We start from the raw sequence: 18,664 nt of genomic DNA, 5'->3' as shown, positions 1-18,664 counted from the left end.
GCCAGTGTCAACTTCACTAATGTACTCGTAATATGTTCCTATGTTCCCAATATTAACGGCGATCCCTGGGCTCAGATCGATTACGACACTCGTGATATAATATTTTGAAAATTCATGTATGAAATTCCATTCTTCAAAATACCATTAAGAATTAAAGACAGCTCATTAAATGTGATAGAAAGGGCATTCAGAATCAAATGTGACACGTTCGTTATTGGAATTGTGAAATATTTTTAGTAGAAAATTGATTATTTGTTTGTTTATTTTTCTGTGGATGATATACATCTCCAGCTTTAAAGCGTGTATCACATTTCAATTACTGATAGGCTCATGCGATTGTTTGTTTTCGTGCGAAAATAACGTGCCAGACACGAGATTCTAAGGTTTGATACCCTAATAAAACACTTGTAACATATGAGAATGTATGTTATATACCACAATTATTAATAATCTAAACTTAAAATAAAACGTTTGCACACAACGGAAAACGGGCGGTCCAATCGTTTGTCAATGGCAAAAAGTCCTAATATTATTTTTTTTTTTATTTATTTGCTTGACATTTTCTGCTAACTTGAAAATGTGTTTTGGTGGCATTCAAAAGTAACGATTTAGATCTTAATTTTATGTGGGATTATAAAGTCCAGAAACATTATTAATTAATTCATAAATTAAGTCATTCATTATTAATTAAGTCATAAAAATTACGTTGTAGGAACTAAATATACGAAATAGTAAGACATTTATTTCATTTTTATATTATAAAAAGCATTTGATTAACCCCTCTGAACCTATTAAAAAATAACTTCTTTTGTTACTGCTTCAACTTACTAGATGAATGCTTCCACGTAAAAAATTGTGTTTCTCGTCAGTTCCTATTGACAATGGTTTGAGCGGGAAAAGCGCTCCACTTTTGTCGGATAGTGTTTACGCGGGAAACTGCACTACATTGTCTTCATAGGTTAGAAACATCTGTCTATTGTTGTTTTCCTAAAAGTAAAATTAGTTTGCGCAACCCTTCAAAACATTTGATGATCATGGTGGTAGACTTCTAATTTATTTTAAAACCAAAATCTACAACTTTGGTTACTGTCAATAACGGACTTATAAAATTACATACTTCATTTAAACTGCCAATGATTTATTTTAGAAAGGGATTTTATAATCATTGATTTAATAATGTTAAACACAACGCAATATTGAACGTCGTTATAGTTTTACATCAGTTACAAAATGGAGTTCTGGAACGTTAACACTAATAGTAGCAAATACTCTGTGAAATACTTAAATATTGAAATCCGGATCTACCAGACATCATGCAATGAACTTTGGAAATAATATTTTGGGTAAAAAACTGGTGAGCACTTGAAGGCCAGTCTGCCACTAGATTATACACCATTACTTGCAGCTGTTGAGTCATGCCGCGCTGCTCCGTCTCCACATCTCACTTTAGAACGTTATTGTAGCTCATTATACGGGCGGACATTCAAAACAGGAGGTAGTCTAGGAGTTAGACGATTCTCTGTTATACACAAATCAATAGCTAATGCTTTCAACACTATGCATGATACTTATTCATGTTATGCCTTCTGTCGGTCTTTTGTATAAAACTATCAATTAACTTTACAGTTATGGACTGTTGAAAAATCGCCATTAAGTGCAATGAAGCGTATGACAATTTTAATGAATCATATGATATTTCTGATTAATTTTCCAGCTATGATTATATTTTCCGAGAGTAAAGTGCTCTGGGTAAGATTGTGAAGGAATACAGTCTAGCATACTTATTAGTGAGCAATTTCAACACATATATTGTTTTATATTGCGAAACATATTGGTTTTTATTTTAAAAGTGTTACTTTTTGTAAAAAGCAAGTGTTTTTTAAGACTACAAGAATGATAATGCTTAAGGTGGTTCATGGGTAAAAATTACAACAGTACAAAAGGTTTTTAATTATCTAACGCTGCTCTAGAAAAGTAAATTAAATATAACAAGTGCTCTTTGAACACTAATGGTCCTTAATGTGATGGATGTAAATAAAACACGAACTTGCATAGATTATATTGAAAATGGCTGTAAATAAAGTGTTACATAGGGGAGTAAGCTGAAATTATTTGTGCAAAAAATTGATTTATGTAACGAATTCTTCTTCCTGCCGTTTACCACTTAAATAAAAAGTACCAAGTAAGAAATAAAATTGGTTAAAACCCCTAAATTCCTGTGCTAAGGAATAAGGAAGAAGACGACGTAAATTCAGAGGTATCTTTACCCTATTCAGTTTTAAAAATGTAAATGCATGATTGATTTATTTTTATATACTTTTATTTTTGCGTTCTATTCTGCAGAATAACGATGGTATACAAATTCAATTACAGTTCTTTAATTATTAGTTTAAGAGTTACTAATAATTAAATTAATTGAATCTTCAAATTAAAGGGTTAGACTGCACATATATTATGTATTTATATTTAGAAATAAATTGTATAAAAATTGTTTTCTTTTAAGCCATCAAGTTAAAACAATCTGGTTTTATTTCCAAACATTATAAAATTAAAATAATTCAAAAGCAATATGAAATACAATATGAGTCATTTAAGTCGATTTTAAAAGATAAGAATTGGAAAGTAAAATTAAAATACTATAGTCATATAAATGAAAGGGATTTAATATTTTTCGAAACAAATCTCAGCAACTGGAAAGGAAAACATGGAGGTCCTAAATTTTATAGTGGTTGATCAATTTCGTGCATTGTTATGAAGCTTTTGATTTTTAAGTTTAAAAAGTTCGTTAATACATGAATTTAGCTTGATTAATAATTAAAGTTTAAATGTGCTCTCCAAATAAACCATTTGAATAACTGTTACTAATGTGAATAAACAGTAACATTTAGATTTCACCATTGTTCATATTCTCTTCAGCACAAATATGTGTTATATATATATATATATATATATATATATATGTGTGTGTGTGTGTGTGTGTGTGTGTGTGTGTGTGTGTGTGTGTGTGTGTGTGTGTGTGTGTGTGTGTGTGTGTTTTAAAACTCATTTTAGAAGGAATATCTGTATTTGGGGCACTTGCAGGCTAATAAATATTTTACCTATTGCAGTTCAAATACTTAGAGTAATGGGAGTAAAAGTTATTCGAGGCAGTGCTCAAATACTACCCTGTTAAGCTAAGAAGAAGAAAAGTGAAGCAGGAAACAGCCAGCTCTCTGTCTCATTGGTGAATGGTCGTAAATTATCAAAAGCAATAACAGAAGTTATAATTTAAAGTAAAATAACATAACTACATTTTTTAATATTGACAATATTATAGACTTATGTATGGAGAAATAACGATTACGATAAATAAATATTCATACTAATTTCAATAAGCTATATAATGATTAATGGATTGTTATGTAAATAAATAACCATTTTATAATTAACATTATCAAAGAAGTAGCTACAAATATTTTTAAAACTAAAGGCGGAGTATGTTTTATGTAACCGACATTATGGTTGGCTGAGCTTTAGCGAAGCCTATCACTCGTGGGGCTGGAACAAATTCTTGTCTGGCCAAATATATATTTAAAGATAAATATTAAAAATACATAAAACGTTCTGCAGTACACTTAAATAGAATTCCAATATTGCTTTTAAGTTAACAAAGTGTACTTTTGTTTTAATAATCGGCTATTTTCAGGACTATGTCGATTTACGGGCCAAATACTTACTGTATTAAACATAAGAGCTGATTATCATAAAACTTTGCATACCTACTTTAGTCGTAGTCTTCTATACCATATTACAACAACACTCATTCTTAGACCATGCCTATTATCGGAGCTATATCGATTTGAAAGGCTAAACACTCAATATGTGGGTGTTCCTAATAATGAGTGATAAAATGCAATTACAGTATACTATGTCTAGAATATGTATGCAAAGTTTGATCAAGATTGGCTGGTACGTTTTTGAGGCACGGGACCATTTTAACTTCACGGATTTTGGCTCCTAAAATCGGTATAGCTCCGAAAATTTGCGTGGCTTGAGAAAGAGGTTTGTCATATAACATACCAGCCTATATCTAGAATATGGATGCAAGGTTTTGCCAAAATAGTTTTGAAATGTATTATATGTTTTATGAAAATGGGTTATTGCGTTTTTGAGTTACTAGAACATCCACTAATTCAGTATTTAGTCCGTGAAATTGATATAGCTCAAAAAATAGGCGTGGCCTAAGACTAAGGGATATTAATTAATATAGCAGGATATGTCTCGAATATTTATGCAAATTTTTATGAAAATCGGCTCATACGTTTTTCAGGTACGGGACCATCTATAGGATTTTCAGAAGATGGCCTGTAAAACTAGTAAGTCCCATAAAAGACGCTGCTAATAAAGATTATTATAACAGTAAATTATTATAATAACCTATATTAGAATTCCAATTAATTAGTCTCGGTATAATTTATTTTGTATTTGTTACATTTATCTACATATTACAAAACTAATGTAGTTTTTATATTAATTAGCTCAGGAACTAGGTTAGCAGTAGTTCAGGAAGTGGGTTAATAGTTGTATTTAGTGTCTTACAATTCGTTTTTTCTATGGATGAAATCTATGGGCAGTTTCACGCTGTTAAAATGTCGTATGCGACCTCAACGAAGCCTGTTACGACTGTTAGTGTGGCGTATTTCTACCTTGTTTATTATTAATGGAAGAACCAACAGTTTATTAAATGTCACTCTAAAATGTATTATAAACAAACTATTACCCTCCATATGTTTATGAATTAAGTTGTTAATTCTGAATTAAAATTTTCTCATTTTTCTGCATTGTACTTCCTAACGGATGCAAAAGTTAGAATGTTTCTGGGTCTATTGTAGAGGAAAACGTCTATCACCATCTCTTCACATTGTATGCAGATGTGAACTGTTCCCGAAGAAACGTTAAGTGTCCTTTCAAGTAAGGTCCTGACTGTAGAGTAGTTGAGCAGAAAGGAAAAATGAGGTCGCAATGATGAGGTCACTCTTATTAAACCAAATCAGACAATCTAAATGTGCATTTATTCATCGGTTTACTCCTTTATAGTTTATAAACACACAGCAATCCTCATAAATATTTTAAGAATGCAATGAATATCTATCTGTACGTCAAACTAAACATTGGACGAAGCAGCACCACCATATATTGCTTTTAAATAACCATAAGAATGTTTTTAAGCTAAGGTCCAAGCAGGGTCATACTTTTAATATTCGATATGTGAAGATTGGAATTTAGTGATTGGATGGCGTTGGAAATATCAAGAACATAAGTCTTGGTTATCTGAATTTACAGTAGAATATTATACCATACTTTTGATTGAACTTTCCAATCTTCTTCTATTAGCAGACTCCCTTATGAAAAATTAGTTATTGCAGTCATCCTCTTAGGAATACACAAGTATAAGAGGACGAAAAGAGGCCCTATCTTAGCCCATAAAACACGTTTTAGGTGTTTTAAATCGACATCTTAAAATTTTTTACAAAAGCTTCTTTCTAAATTGTCTTTATGTGACTCCATTAACTAACAAAATCTAACTAACAGGAGGGGAGTTTAGGATATAGTAATTCAGTTCAGTGAGTACGTATTTTTGTAACAAGTTATTCTATATTTTACTTATTCTAAAACGTATTGTATAAGCCCTTGGGTGTATTTTTATCTTAAATCGTTGAGTTTGTAATTTTACTTTACTCGATGACCTTATATTATTTAATAAAAAGTGAGTGTGAATTACCAAAATACCGAGATATCTAAAATGAGTTTGCAGAAACTAAAAATCATTACAATTTATTTTTCTTACCAATAACTCTTAGTCTGTCACTATAATGATTAAATTATAATAAAAAACATTTTTTAGTATTGTATACGTCACTTTTTCAGATTTAGTAATAAAATAACAGATTTATTTTTAAATTTAAAACACTGATCTTCCTGACAGTTTACTATGTCCAGTATTATAAATATGTTCTCAAAGCCCAATGGTACTTCATAAATACTAGAACACTAAGCAAATGTTCCTCCTAGGCTCGATAAACTTACTTCTTCTGACTAACTGGCTATAGAAAGCTATTTTTATTTCCTGTACCTTTGGAAAACGTAAACAATTACGGATGTATGAGGAATATTAGGGTGCTAGGAGCTTTCACTCTTTTGTGGCTTTCACTCTTATGAATAACTATATTTTAGAAGTCTGTGGCAACTTACAGTTTCAAAGGACGTTCGGAGTCTTCTAGAAAGAAGATTCTAGGAATTATTGGTTTGTAGAAGATACTGAGGTCTGAGATTTTGTATCCTTTCGAAAATTCCAGATATTAGAAGCTCCCGAGCTCTTGTAGTTTCCCTTGCTTGGCTAAGGAAGGATCAGTTTCTAAAAGATCTCATTATCGTTTGGTCTCTGGAAGATTTCAACCTCTAGTATATCGTGTCCTCTGGATTCTTCCATCTTCTAGAAGTTTCCAGGCTATAGCATTTCACGTCCCACTTGGCTATTTACGCGTATCTTTGGGAGCATCTCCCGACTTCCGGATTATTCCATTCTATAGAGGATTTCTGAGCTCATATTTAGAATGCTTCTGTCCTTTGTAAATTTCCAGAATTAAGGAATTCCCGCGAGCAGTAAGTACCAGGCCTTTACAAGAATTCTATCTTTAGAATCATTTTTTCACAAGATTCTCGCAGCCCTTGGACGTTTTTGAAACTTCTATCTTTTCCACGCAATTCTTGGCGCCTTATACTCATCACTAAGAAACAGTTTGTTCTTGTTATTAAAATCAGAAACTACTTAAATTTCAAGAAATACTGAAATAAATAGCTCTAAGCTTTGTACACATACATACATATTTCCTCTTTTGAAGTTGTTATCATCTTTATGCACTGCAAGAAACTGCTACTTCTCTGACTTTGAGGTTGTGGCCAATATAGGTTCTACTTAAATCTGAACACCTACTCAACCATATGCCGCGAATCTTTCAATTAACCTTGACATTACCTTATAACTGCACTCAGAGATATCAGAGATATCGTTTCTCTGTCCGTGTTCAAGGGCCTAACTCACTAGCCTTTTAACTTTAATCTTAGCCTTACAGTAACTATACTTTGGTTTGCATATATTATTTTTCTCCCGTTCAAAGTATAACTTTATGAAACGCCTTGAGTTGATGTTTTATTGCTTCAAACACAGTTATCAAAATCAGCTTAAAAATCACTTACCTATTTCCATGGATTCTTTTTCCATGTGCATTTGGTTTTTATCCAAATTACAACCATATTTTCGCATTAAAATCTCCTTTCCTCCAAGGAGAATTATATATTTTTTAATGAATTTTCTGGATGTGCCATAGGGAAATACCGATGTTTTTACTAATTCTGAAAATAACTTTGAAGAATTGGTGACAAATTACATTTGTATAAAAGAAACCCGTATTTAAAGCAGCAATGCAATTTAATAATCTGTATTAAAATACATTTTATATTTAAAACTATTATCTGTAGATTCCATACACAGAAATCTGTTAGGCTCCAAAAGGTGACAAAGTTCCCAGAAGAGGAAATATCCGTGCGTATAAGAGATTCCACTACTCGGCAAATGCACCGAGGAATTCAATACAAACCCAACACGAGCCGTCCTCTAAATGGATTGTGTTGTGTTAATGCAGATTGGATTCCTCAGATTAATTTAATCACAGGGAATTGGTTCTGGTATCAGCTGTTTGTTATACGGGGGTAATTAATATTGTTGACACCAGCTGGTAATTCAAGATGGCTCCAGACACTCTTAGGCTGCAGCTCTCCTTGCAAAGGGAAATTAAATAACATATACTGTTACAATGTGTGAACTTATAACAGTTAGGTCAGTCTGTATAAAAGTAACACATCTCTACACAAGTAGTACATACCTTTTAATGCTCTTTTCTGATGTTCGACATCAATACCCACCAGACGTTTAAAATACAATTTACACAAAGCCAATGCATTTTGAGTGCTTCTTTTTTCTATGATTTAGTAGTCGTCTAATCCATAAAAAGCAATATATAAAACTTCGAATCATATCTGAGAACTGGAGCTATTCTTGCTTGACCGTAAAATAAACAACATATATCAACTGGAGACTAAATCACGAATGACATCAAAATGATTAACTGACACTTTAAATAAGACCACCTCGACGAACATAACAATATAATGTGAGCCGCTCACCTTTAAAATGTGATAGTGACCATCTTGAACAGTCTTCACATACAGCATACGATTAAAGTACCTATGGAATATAAGAAAATTCCTAGTAATGACCTGGAATTACTCGTTCCTTTAGAGTATGCATCCAAAAAAGTTACTTTTAGTTTGGACGCAATACACAAATTAGGTATTTATTATTCCATGAAGGTATTTATTAAATTAAACGTTGGTAATGTGATGTTCATGTTATATAGAACAAATGGTCATATACATATACGAACTAAACTCTGGATAGAAAAAAAATATTAAAAGATTATTTTTGATATTTGCTTCAGTGATTCAAAAATTTAGTAACGCTATGTTTCGAGATCTGCATTCTCATCTCTTCGTGTTATACGTGTTACAAGTTTTACAAGTTGACAACAACTCTTTGACATGATCCAAAAAATCATCTGACCTCGAAAAACCTTTCGCTATCGAAAAACATTTGAACAATACATATGTTACAATTTTATTGTTCTTAAAACACATTTAACAGATTTATTGTCAGTTGTTACTGCTAAATACAGAATAAATAAACATATATCGATTTTACGTTACATTACTATTTATGTATTCAATATAATGTTCCTAAATCTGATATAGCGGATTCAATAAGTTCACCAAAATTAATGGACCCCAACTAAAAATATTGTTTTATTATAGAATCAGTTCTGATCAGTACCGTAGTATCTTACATTTGCAACCTCCTGTTGCATGCTTAATAAGTCCATCTTGATTAGTTCAGTTTGTGATTTGTTAATTGAAATACAAAACGCTACTAACATTTTCGATAGTACAGTTTAGAAAACCAATCAGCTAGTTCCGCTAGTTGGAACAATTAATAAATATTCGCATACATCAATATAGCTGTGTCCATTAGAGTGATCGCGGGGGGTCGAGGATTTAGTGGCTTTATTTTCCATTAGCAGTCGGTTTCAGTGCTATTAACACTCTCCACGAACAAACAACTAACGACGTATAGTATTCCCGTAACGAAATCGTTTATGAGGCAGTCATTAAAGCAATCACCGATGTCGCAGCAGGTACTTTAGTAGTCCTGGCGACACACCTGATTTGTTGTCTTCCTGTAAGTGGCTATTACTGTGTCTTGTGTAGTAACTATATGATCGGAAATAAGACCTCTTCTTAATCTATATCCTTTTTTACTGGTCCAAGAGCTCTGTAATTTTGCTATACTTTATTTTAGCCAACCCTAGACTACGGTCGAAAACGGAAGGTTACAAAGTTGATCTTCAAAATTGTAACAGCCATTTAAAATTACGTTTTCTGTAATTACCTAATTTTCCTATTGCAACATAAACACATTCCTGTGAATCGGAAAAAATACCTATAGCTTTAAATACAATTTGTTTTTATAGTATAGTTGTTCTGAAAAATAAATTTTGGTTTGATGTGGCTCGAATATGCGCCTAAAATGCATGCACCAATTAATTAAAACATTTACAACAAAGAAGGAGCCCCATGTTCAAAATAAGCAGCTGTTTTGACGCCTGTGACACGGATTTTAACCAACTTTGGCATATACATAAGTATAACCTATTGACCACGTTTAAGGACTGTAAGGAAATAGGTAGGTTAATAAGCTCATTCATTAGTAAATCATTCATAAATGACGGATAATTATTTTGTTGTCACAGAAATAACAAAGTGGAAGGAAAAGACAAGAGCAAAATATCAAACCTCAATATTTTTTGTTGATGAAGCAGCTGTGGTTCGGCTTATATCCTAGGATCGATTGGTCTCCGATTGTAGCAACTGAGGATGTCAACGTTAGGGTGAGTTTGCTTCTTACAAACAATGCACAAAGATATTCACGCAAGATACAAACAAATCAAAACTTAGATCACTAAAAAAATCAATTAAAGCAATTAGGGATAAGGAAAAACTCAGTACACAAATAAAAACAACCCTTCAGCCCCATTAGCAATAGAGAAATTAAAACATTGTGGTAATAAGGTCAATACATTAATTAGAAGTGCTAAGGAAACTTGCTATAGGAATAACATTTTATTAGCAAAAAGCAACGCAAGGGAGCTTAGGAAGAATTTGAAACAATTTATGGGAATCACAAAAGCAAAAGAAAATTTCTAACTGGAAACAATAGAAGCGAAACTAACTAACTAATTTTAGAAGTTGGTAATAGGTTTAATGATTACTACGCCAATGTGGGTTGTAGTTTGGTTGGAGCTATCCCTCTTCCCTCAGTGGTTGGAATTATAGTCACTAAGGAAATTCATGAAGCAATTGGTCCTAATAATAATAAATGCATCGTAGTGTTGATTGACTTGGCGAAAGCTTTCGAGTCTCAGTTAAACGTAGTATTATGCTAAAAAATGGCTTAATGTGGTATTAGGGACATAGCACTTAATTGGTTTGAAAGCTACTTAAGTGACAGGCGTCATTTGGTGTCAATATTGGGTAATAACAGCAGAGAAACAAAAATTGATTACGCGGTTATACAAGGGAGTACGCTTTGTCCATTACTCTGTTTTATGAAGAACAATTTAGGTAAGGTTATACCGAGATTAGGCTGAAATAAGTGGCAAGATATTTCTTTATGCTGATGACACTGCTCTTATATTCGATGGGACGACCTATAAGGAAGAATATGATACTGCTGAACAGGGGCTCCAAACGGTTAAAGGGTAGTTTGACGATAATAAGCTCACTGTCAATATGCAAAAAACCAAACGCGCATAGCCATCTCCCTTAGATCTTCTTCTAATCATGTAAGATTACAACTCAGGATGAGCCATTGTATATTCGTGTACCGAATGGATGAAACGCATGGGGTTGGAAATACCGATGAGGTCGTAATAATGAATACTCGATTTCCAAAGTTTAATTAAATGTTTAATTGTGACAAATAAACATAAAAGCACCATTTCTAGATGTTAAAAATGAAATAATGTATTGCCACGTTGCTTCCAAATATAGTGATAAATAACTAAATGATATCATGGGTGTGGGCTTAATGGTTCCATGGAAATTTTTGCATACAAACTTAAGGGGAGATGGACGTCCCTATCTCGCCTATGTTAAATTGGTAATATAAATGCCCCATTATCTCAGGAAGTATATAAGGTAGACAGCTAAGATTTTAACCTAGTATTGTAGGCCTAATTATACATACACCCTACCAATTTTATCTAAATCACTCAAAAACTTACTGGAAAAATTTTTTTTTCCTAAAAAAATTCAAATTTTTTTAAAGAAATCATTTTATATTTTCAAAGTTTATTATTATATTTCAATAAAAGTGGTAGGGGTTGTGTATAAACATCATAAAATACATGCTGTATAAATTTCATTACTGTAGCTCTACTAGTTTCTGAGATAATGGGTCATTTATAACAAAAATTGCGTTTTTCGGGAAACTCACGGAAACTGTAAAAATTCAACAAAAAAACAAGCTGATTATGAAAATGAGTTTAATTTACCTTAAAACATCCCAGGGTTGTAGTCTGTGTCATCCTGGTTTACTTCTTCATCTTGCTTTTTCTTCTTTAACATCCTAGCATGTTTTCTTGCTATTTTCTTGACGGGCTCGTTTGCTTTCTCTGCTTTTAAAACACGCTGGAAATCTAGCTTACTAAGGATGTCAGTGCAGTTTTTCCCAGGATTTATACCCATTTTCTCTAACACATTAACCCTAGCCTTATTTCCTTCATTGTAAGTCATCACAGCATCAAATGTGCCACACTCTAGAGTTTTCAACCCTACAAAATTTGCCTTCGGAATCTCGTCCATAAAACTGGATTGAAACTCTCGTTGACATTTTGAGTCTTCCCATGAAGACATTTCTTCAGAAGTTGAGGGTTAGCTAGATGCTGATAAGTTGGCTTGATTACATCAATCACTGCTGGGTCCAAGGAATTGTTGTGGTCATAGGTTAGGTTACGTACATCAAGTGCTTGCAAATACTTACACCACGATTTATCACAGAGGTTGTGTTGCGGTTTTGCATTTGTAGAAGCTTTATGGAAGAATGTCGCCCACACATCTCTTTTCATGCTATCTAAATTGTTTTTATTCCTTCTTATTGCTTGGCCATAGTAATTTTGTAAAGATTCAATTGCAGAATCATTCAACCTACCTTTCCTTCCACTCAAAGCTTTGCCATCTTCAAGTTTTTTTCCCCGATAATCACGTCGCAATTTTCTCAGCCAAGACCCCATCCTCTTATGAACATGGCCAACGCATTCCAATTTTCCAATTATAAAATCATCACCATAAGGCTTTGATTCTAAGACTTTATGAAACCCCTTCGAATCACCGTCCCCCAAGTAATATTTATATCGGACATTCCTCGAGGCCTCAGATCGGGCGAAAACTTTGAGGGCACCTGCTACTTCCATGCTTCCACTCGCTCCAGTAAAATTCTTACATTTATGGGGAGATTTACTTTTTGTAGCACATGAATGACAGTATTTTGTAAGTACTTCTACATCTATTATCTTACAGGTATCTATACTTGAAACAGAAATAACTCCATTGAGTGACGTATGCCCCCTTTTTTGCCACGTTCCGTCAATCCCTACGCTAAGATCACGACTAGGTAGGCCTACTTCATCTTCATTTTCTGTGCAAAGATATAGGCTTACAGACTCAGATATAGGAGTGCAGAGATTTGTGTGTTGTAGGCTTACAGACTCCTCAGTTGCTGAAATCATTGTTTCAGTGGCTACTTCTTTTAGAGGTTTCAGTAGTACATCATTGTATCTTGAAAATTTTTCTGGTGGGTTAGGTAGATTTAGCAGCCCGAACAACGGTTCACTACTAACACTCCCTTTGCCTATGGCTCTGAGGCCGTATACACATCTAATGTTTATGTCAAAGAATTTATTTGTACTGTCTGAAGTGTAAAAAGGAAACTTAGAGCCACAAAAATTACAAGAGATAACTAAATTGCATGCCAGACCCTTCCTAAGAGAAACATTTTCTTCCACGTAAAGTGTTTCTGAATTTTTACAATTTTTGCAGACACAACATTGCATTATAGCAGAAGACAAAAGGTTTATACTTACTATAACATTACTATCACCCTCACTATCATCTAAAACAGTCTCTGCAAGGTTCCGTTTAGATACTGAAATAGGATTGCTAACTAGGCCTACTTCACTGTCTAATTTAGAGCAATTAGCATCTGCAGAAACTCTGTCACTGTCACTAGTACTAGGCCTAGGATTATCACTTGTGTGTGCTACACAATCTAAGCCTACAACACGGTTTGATTTTGAAAACTGGTTGCCACGGAAACTTCGTTTTCTCCACAGTTTCTTACTTTTGGTCATCTTGAATGAGCTATAACTGACTAACTTTCAAAAATAACCAAAACAAACAAAAAATGTAAATGAATCACCAAAACAAAGTTTATTTGGTCTGCTAATAACAGCTGTCAATAACAACTACAGAAAAAAGTCACAGACCTACAAAATATAAATGCTGTTACAACAGAATTGTGTACTATAACCAGTGAATCAACTTTGGTTTGCAAGGACCAAGATCCAATAAAATTGTCTTGTAGTGAGTTATGTTATGCACGATTTTGGATTCAAAATAAATACATACATACACAATTAGCATACCAAATTGTTCAGAAAACTCCAAATAATAATAATATGCAATAAAAAAAATTTATATTTTTTTTATTTTTGACGTCCATCTCCTGTCTGAACGTTATCTCTTGTATCTTAATAATTATTTAAAACTTAAAATTGACTTCCATTCACGTTGATGTCGACTCACAAGCGCGGGCGTCAGCATCTTGGCTCAGCATTGCAGCTATAGTTGGAAAAGTGACGATTATTTAATTAGAAGACTAAAAGGACTCGAAGTTGTAATCTGAGACTCGAATTTGAAATAAGAGACTCGAAGTTGAACTCGCCTAATACAAAATCACGACGGTATTAGCCATTTATCGAGATACTTAAGATACATGACAACGTGGTCTCGTCAGAAGGAGGTCACCTTACTATTGTCAATAATAATCTGCCAGATAAAACATCAGCCAGGGTAAGTTACTTTACTATTTACAACTTTTATTTTACTTTATATTACATAAAAAATTAGGTGTCTCGCATGAAAGGGCTAATTTATAATACGATAATTTTAATTACGGACATGGCGCGCGAGATGTTACTCCTCAGCACGAACGGCAGCTGCAAAGTTTACGAGTGAAAAACTAATACGCGTGCCAATTAGGTTATTAATCTGCCAAGAATTTAGTACCAAGAACGTCGGATGTAACTTATACTAACCAGTAACGAGTAACAGGATTTTGAAAATATGTATTGTATAAAAAACATATAAATAACGGTACACATACTTGTGGCAGAATGAATCACTGCATAACGGTGCATAAGTGTGTTGCAAAATTGGATGAATACAAGTATATAGGAGTAACATCTGATAAGAGAATAAGTTGGTCTCCTCACGTCGTTAGAGTAAAGAATAACCTTAGAAGATTTATATTTGTTTTAGCCTATTTAAGCAGGGTGGTTGATTGAACGTTGTTAAAAATGTTTATGCTTCAATCGGTTCTATAGTTTGGAATGACCGCCTGGGGTGGAGCAAATGAAAATGAAATTAATCCATTAGAAATAGTACAAAAAGCAATTAAGAAAGCCATTTTACTAAAAGAAGAAGATACCCCACTAATTTAATTTTTTATGAGATTTAGAGTTTTCAATTATCCCAACTCTATGTTAGAACTCTTGTTTTGTACACCTTTGAAAACAAGTTTACCCTTGTCACGTACATATGCCACCGCTACTTTTTTATTAGAACATTTTAGAATCTTGATTCCTAGACTATCGAAATCTGTGAATAAAAAATGTTCATATTACATAATCAACGTGCTATATGCAAATTTACCACAACATCTAAAAGTCAACAATGCATTACAAATAAATTGTTATAACAAATTAGTAAACAAATAACTAGTTGAAAGTGGGAAGAGATAAACTATTTATTTTTCCTCCACATTCCTAAAAGATAGTTGTACCACAGATATTTTGGTTAAGAGTGGTGTGTGTTTGTGTGTGTGCGTGCACAGATAGGAGGAGAGAGCCAGAGGGTGAGTGAGAGGTGGAGAGAGGGAAAGTGTTTGCTAGATTGATTTTTATACATGGATTTTTGTTTAAATGCAGGACCGCACATTTTTTTGCTTTGTTTAATCCTCTTATAATTAGTTTTTATACTTTTATAGTCACATTTCGATATAGACTACGAGAACTCATTCCCAGTACACAGGCAGTTACCTTTCCTGGAAACATAATTCACTTTGTAAAATATATTGTATATGGAAATTTGTGTGTGTGTGTGTGTGTGTGTGTGTGTGTGTGTGTGTGTGTGTTTTAAATAAAGCTTTCTTCAATTCAATTCTAAAAAATAAATCAGTTGTATCCAGGAAAGTTATTGATTTAGGGAGGCGCAGCTTCAGAGGTAATCTGTTGTCCACAAAACCACGTGACTAGTATCAGATAATAAGCTACAACAATTGGTATGTACGTTATATTAAACAAAATTGTATCTGAGCTGTGAAGTTCTTGGCAGCCAAGGAGGAATTCCAAGGGCAAACCTTTGTCCACACAATTACCCTCCCAGGCCAAAATTATTTTTGACACTACACTTGGATATTATAGTGTTTTCATTAAGAAATATTCGCATTGACTTGCAAATAGAATAAATGTTATTCCTGGGTATATGCTCTGCATACCACATTTGTTTACCAACCAGCTACCAAGCACGCTTAAGAGATGATTTGGTTTGAAAAAACTACGTAGATACTCTAAAGATTGATTTTTGAAATAGCAAGAACTTTGAGTTAAAACTTTTTTCCATTAAAAAGTACCAAAATGTCTTTGAATGCATTATTTGTCCAATCAAAACAGAATTCTATGCAATGAGCTTAAAAGTTACATATGAGAAATTTAAAAAGAAATTATACTGAACTTTTCCTGATGCAAGTGTCACTCAAGGAAAGACAATGTAATGACTTTATATAGAAGCAGAACGAGTGGGTTTGTAACAGGTACATCTAGCATGCAAAACCAGTAATAAACATATGGATTTGAACTACTCATAAGTTTCTAAGCAGATATAGAATATCAAGTAGTGTTTAGTAGTAAATGAGAAGACATCGATTGCTTCGTTGAAGTATTTGAACATTTTTAATCAGCATCTTATTGAGATAATGGATCCATGGTACTTATACGTAAGATGCATTATACGACGTGCTACTCGTTATCAAGCACTCTTTGAGACACCAAAGAACCTGGCTGCAAAAGTTGGTCCGACGAGATGCTGCAGATGACTTTTCCCATTCATCGTCGTTCCAGGGCGTACGTACGATGTGATCAATATACGACGTGCTACTCGTTATCAACCACTCGTTGAGACAGCAACAGAACATGGCTACGGAGGTTATTCCAACGAGAAGCTGCAATTGTCTCTTACCAGATTGCATCATCGTTCTAGGGCGAGCGTAAGATGCAATCAATATACGACGTGCTACTCGTTGAGACAGCAACAGAACCTGACAGGGAAGGTTATTCCGACTAGATGCTGCAGGTGTATCTTCTCATTCATCGTCGTTCTAGGGCGTACGTAAGATGCAATCAATATACGACGTGCTACTCGTTGAGACAGCAACAGAACCTGACAGGGAAGGTTATTCCGACTAGATGCTGCAGGTGTATCTTCTCATTCATCGTCGTTCTAGGGCGTACGTAAGATGCAATCAATATACGACGTGCTACTCGTTATCAAGCACTCGTTGAGGCAGCAACTCGGAACCTTGCTGGAATGGTTGGTGAGGCGGAGACGGGTTGGATTACGAAATAGGTATGAGTATTTTCTAGTTATTTAACACAAATATAGAGAGTTATACACAAATTCCAGTTATTTGAACAGATTGACATCTTACACAAAGGTGGCGAAGTGTGATGGATCTTTTACTTTCAAAATTGATCTTTATTTTCCATACATATAAAGTCTAATCACTACTCTCTTCTTCCCAAATTTAAAGATTTTCCCATGTTTTGTGATAGAAGCGAAACGCACACCAAATCAAATCATACATTACATTTCTTGCAAAAACACTGAGTATTCCTCTCTGGGTATAACATTTTGGGTTGTAAAAGAGCATTCCAAAACTTTTTTCTCGATATTTTGACAACAAAAAAGCTTAAAGTGCATTTTGTATTCACCTCTGCATTCTAAACAACAGCTTTAATCTTAGCTTCGGATGGCCTTATTGGCTTCTCTTACTTTCCTTTTGTTATGTTGATTTGGTAAAAACCATGAAATTTATAGAGCATGAATCTTTAGAAGAAAAATTATTTGTCTCTCTTCCCTATATCAGAGGCCAAGCAACACGCGAGCGCAGCGAGTCAGGTTGGCACGCGATGCATGTAGCTTGCAGGGATGTGGCGTAGTTGACCTCTCTACACATAAACTATAAATGTACAACATAATTTTAACACTATACTGGATGCACGCAAGCAGGTTTATCATGCAATCATGTGGTGTAAACATATCAAGATCCGTTACGAGCAACAGGAATTAGCCCTGTATGTTACTTAGTTATGTTTATTATATCAATAACTCCGTCATCTGTTCTCAACAGAAATTATTTCTCCGAATTGCAGGACTTATTTCCTTTTTTATATTATAGGGTTTTGTAGTTTCTTGTGTATGTTTCCCTTTTAAATAAAATCAACAACACACGTATTTCACTTTAGAACAATATAACTGTATAAACCTTGACAGCGGTTGGTATAATCTTTGATATTAGTTACACAACTGGTATAACCAGAGGTATAATCGACCTTCCTGGAACACCAAAGTGGTGCTAAATTAACTATGTTTAAGAGCCAGAATGTACTGGAACGGCCAAGGTTGTTGCTGGTTTTGTAATAACAATCAAAAACTTCTAACACTTTCACTGCCTTATTTTTAGTTACAGATTCATGGAAGATGTCTCATTAAAATACGTAACAAACCAATACAGTTCAAATTTAAATTTCAAATGGTTCGCGCAAAATCAGTAAGCGGGAGTTGTCTTCCATTAATAATATATGCGTCAATTTTATTTATTTATTTTTTTTAGATAAAGCATGGAAATGCTTGAATAATACAAGTTGTATGCATAATACTATATTAATATTGGTATTTTAAGTACCTAAAACAATGGAACAGGATAGCTGTTATTTTATGTAATATTTTACACTTTAAATTTGTGACATATTTATGACAAAACATACGCCAGTATACAATATATTAATTAAATGTATTTAATTAACATATTAAAGGTGTACGATAATGTACACCTTGATAAAATAATTAAGGTATTTTCTGTTGTATATTCTTCTCTTATTTTTAAATATTGCCATTG

This window comes from Homalodisca vitripennis, chromosome 3 (assembly GCF_021130785.1).
Source record: "Homalodisca vitripennis isolate AUS2020 chromosome 3, UT_GWSS_2.1, whole genome shotgun sequence".
Taxonomy (NCBI): domain Eukaryota; kingdom Metazoa; phylum Arthropoda; class Insecta; order Hemiptera; family Cicadellidae; genus Homalodisca; species Homalodisca vitripennis.
Note: the sequence above shows the minus strand (reverse complement) of the source record.